At 37.4% G+C, this 4,308-nt stretch overlaps 2 non-coding genes across 2 annotated transcripts; both read right to left on the minus strand.

Moving 5' to 3' along the window:
• Nucleotides 1–2,488: 2,488 nt before the first annotated feature.
• On the minus strand, nt 2,489–2,570 carry TRNAL-AAG. Its single transcript has one exon. It is a non-coding gene; the product is annotated as a tRNA-Leu (tRNA).
• A 555-nt stretch (nt 2,571–3,125) lies between these two features.
• Nucleotides 3,126–3,207, minus strand: TRNAL-UAG. Its single transcript has one exon. It is a non-coding gene; the product is annotated as a tRNA-Leu (tRNA).
• Nucleotides 3,208–4,308: the final 1,101 nt, after the last annotated feature.

Here is a 4,308-nt window from a genome sequence, read left to right on the forward strand (position 1 = left end):
AAACTAAATTTCCAAACATAATTATATTCACCCTAAGTAATTATAATTATTTCAATTTTTTTTTTTAAAGACCCCTGTATAAAACAAGTTTATTCCGTTATTGATATTTAAAATAACGAAACTTTGTGATATTTCTGTACAGAGCAAATTTGAGAGGAGCTTCCAAAATACGTCACGGTATCGCCAAATTATGTTTCACTGATGACAACTTCAAAAATTCATAGCTTTCCTATTTTAATCGGATATTGCTCAAACTTTCACGAATTGGTTTCTGTCATTTCTCTGATTTTATTCAAACCAAGATGACAATCCGGGTGGACTTCCCCTTTAATCCCCTAAACTCTATATTCACACGATACTCATGTAATCAGGTCGTGGAGGTACATCAGCGCCAGGGGACCATCAATCCGGGCATTTTAAGAAGTGGATGCCATTTGAGTCCCATTTTGAAATGGGTTATCTCAAGATAAAGGTCATCATGTGATTTATGTTCCCATTAAGGCCTTGTTTTTGACATGCACAACACAGTTTCCGTCTAAGTACGATTCTTAACGAGCAATTAGGCGATTGTTAGATGGTTAAACGATCTTCTGTTGAATGTGACATATACAGGTCATTTGCAATTCAAATAGATCTGAAGAGGGAGAGAGGGTGAGAGAGAGAGAGAGAGAGAGAGAGAGCGCGGAGTGAGGATGGGATATATAGTTTTCACGGAGGATATAAGAGAAAGTGTGAGGAAGAGACATTAAGAGAAAGAAGGAGAGAGAGAGAGAGAGAGAGAGAGAAGTGATAGTTAGTGATGGTTATTTTTACCTGACTGCTAAGAAAGCATAACTGCTTGTAAGTAGGCAACCAGACGGCCGACGGCTTTAGGTCCTCTCCGAGGGACCTGGTAGTGAGGATCAATGCCTTACCAAAGGGCACTAGCGCATCGCCTTGGTTTCGAACCCGGGTCACCGGATTGCGAGACCACTGCTCTATCCACTGAGCTATCGCGCCTCCTCGAAGAGAGATAGAGAGAGAGAGAGAGAGAGAGAGAGAGGTAGATAAAAGAAAGAGTAATGGAATATGAACGTAAATGATAGACCCCTACCTCCCCCCTCATCAAGGGGCCTATTTAAACGAGTATGACCGGTGCCCCTACCCCCACGATTCCAGGTGCCCCCCCCCCTCAAGATCCGGATTCATGTTACGCCACTATCTCTCATTGTATAATCAGGGTACTTGTTCACCTTAAATCAATGACATCAAATTTTAACCCGTACGGTGATTCGACTAGGAGATCATTGACCACCGACGACCAGGGGACCGTGGTCGGATGAGAGTGCCCTATTGACCTTTAGTGATGAACGACACGAGAGGCGCCAAATTGGTCGATTGATCAAACCTCATGAGAATCTGACTCTGTGATGTATCATGCACTCTAACTTTTGATATCAGTGCATTTTTATATATTATGTTCTCACAATATGATATTGATCAGATTATGGTCGAAATCCGACTCTACCAGGAAAATTGGTACTTTATAACATTTTCTATAGACTGACATAACAAAACCAGTACACGCAAGAAAAAATGCTCCATTTTCAAATTTAGATGCAAAATGGAATTGAAAATTTGAAACAACGAAATTTGTGATAATAATTTTGCTTGTCGAAAACCACGTGGCGTTGCGTCGCCTCTTGCCCCTACCCCTCAGACCAGAATCCCATATCTGCTCCTGCCTACCCCACCTTTATCATTAAAATGCCACAGAATATTTTTTTTTCCGCAGTAAATTATATCACTAGAATGTTATCATTATTATTGAAAGCATGGTTAGACGCAACGCAGGATTAAAAGGGAATATTTTAGAAGGAGCTAATAATCAATACGACACAGTACGAAGAACAAGCAACGAACCTTCTTCAAAATTGAGATGAGGGGTCGACTAAAATGTACTCCATCTATCTGTCTGAAACATCCTGACCCCGGAGCTTGACAATTTGAAGGAGTTTATATTTCACTCTTCAGGCGATGTGGAACTATTCGTCTTGAACGGTAAATCCAAGGAAGATGGAAGTTGGAACCTTTTCCCTCTCTGTACATATTAGGATGAGTCCTTTTTAATCAATAACACGATATTTCCTGTATAATCATATTATTGATTTTGTTAAAACTATATATCATGGGTCAAATTGCATTGTTAGATCCGTCAATTCGATCTGTTTGCAGATAGTTTTACTTCAGGATATAAATGTTTGTTGTGCACTCAAAGTTTGCATCGAGCTTTATTTCTAAATTGTGCTTCATTTTCCTCATCCAGCATGTCCATTGTATTGTATGTCCATTATTCAGTACAATTGTTTTTACTTGATGGTTACCATTCCTTCTCAAATTATATTTCTTTTCAAAACAAAAATTCAGAAAACCATGGCCATGAGAGCAAAAAGACTGTTTGTAAACAAATCTAATTACATCAAAACAAACATTGACATTCAAAATGTTATGGCAGCGGTGGGATTCGAACCCACGCCATCGAAATGACTGGTGCCTTAAACCAGCGCCTTAGACCGCTCGGCCACGCTACCTTGATGTGCACATGGACAAATGATTCCATTCTGGTTTCACTGTTATGTCATGTTGCAATGTTTCAATTTTACTGTGTCACAATATCAACATGATGTGCAAGGTAGAACATCATTGTTTCATTGTTTCATTGTTACGCATGTTGCAATGTTTATGTTGATATTGTGACACAGTAAAATTGAAACAAAGGAAGCTAAATCTTGAGAAGAGAAAAGGACAGTAAGTGAGAGTTTAAAGGGGGGGAAGGGAAGATCAAGCAAATTAAGTATAAGTAGTATAGTACTACGAAATACCCTATAGATGATAACTTCTCACATAACCACTTATTTTACAGAACAAAAATCAAAATATTTCTTTGATAAATCAATAACCAAGAAGAGATAAAAGAGTCAGACGCAAGGTACATCACTAATAAATAATATACCAACATGTATGACACCAAACAAAAACAAACAGTTTGGGATAATCTAATTCCTTTTTTATTTTTTTAAAGTACATAATTTAATTTCTGGATTATATACAATAAATTTTGTTTCCAAACAGTTTTCAAAATATAGTGGCAACGGTGGGATTCGAACCCACGCCATCGAAATGACTGGTGCCTAAAACCAGCGCCTTAGACCGCTCGGCCACGCTACCTTGATGTGCACATTCACAAAGGATCTCATTCTTATTTCACTGTTATGTCATGTTGCAATGTTCATGTTGATATCGTGATACACTAACATTAGAACAAAAGAAGTCAGAAGTATAGTTAGAGAGTGTATAAAGGGGAAGAAGTGAAGATCGAGCAAATTAGTATCATAGATTTGCAAATCATAAAACGGGAGTTCATTTTTTTTAAATGATTGAATAACCAGATCTTTTCCTTTGCGGTTTCACCTTTTAAGAATAGCGACAATTGTTTCACATCTCATTTTTTATTATCTATTCTTGTCAAATGAAATATACCTCAAATGACATCGCACTACCTTGCGAATTAAATTATTTGTATGAACATTTATGTATATATGCAAGGTTTGATGTACCTTTCAAATATTCTTAAGGAAGAATGTGCCGTAAAACATATATTTTATATAACTTGTTAGTCTTAAATGAAGTTACACTCGCTTTATGTTCTCTCCATAACATATTACATGTACTTATGGAGCTGCTGCAGTCGAATGTGAAAGTATTTCAATATTTGGCATCGATAAAGCATTGTTAAATGTTTTAAAAACTGAAAGTACCGGAAAAAAAACTATTAAAAGTAAAAGTTAATTGTTGCGGTTAAATTAAGTCACAGTAGTTTTTTCTTCATAATATAATGTTCACAAGTCTGTTACAAATAAATATATTAGCAATACAATAACCTATCACGTTGTATTGTTTGTATACATTAAATAATGCACAAAAAATAAAAATTATTGTTCAAACTGCTTAAAGTGCACTAAAAAGTTAGTTTATAGATGTTCAACTCCAGGATACCAAACATCCGCTTTTAGTTCCTGAATAATCAAATTTACGTTCAGACAGTCGCGTAGAATAGGGGGTATGGTTGCACGTGGAGAAGAAGGGGAAAGAAAGAAAGTGAGGAGGAAGGCAACGTGGAAAAAATATGCCCCCCTCTCTCGATGGCCCCATTCTCTTAACGAGCAAGACCGTTGCCTCAATGATGACTGTGCCACCCCATGGCTGCGGTTTAAACAAATAGAAAATGAAATTTCTAATAGGTCAGGGGCGGATCCAGGGGGGGGGGGG

The sequence above is a fragment of the Strongylocentrotus purpuratus genome, unplaced genomic scaffold, assembly GCF_000002235.5.
Source record: "Strongylocentrotus purpuratus isolate Spur 01 unplaced genomic scaffold, Spur_5.0 spur5_scaffold_15, whole genome shotgun sequence".
Taxonomy (NCBI): Eukaryota; Metazoa; Echinodermata; class Echinoidea; order Camarodonta; family Strongylocentrotidae; genus Strongylocentrotus; species Strongylocentrotus purpuratus.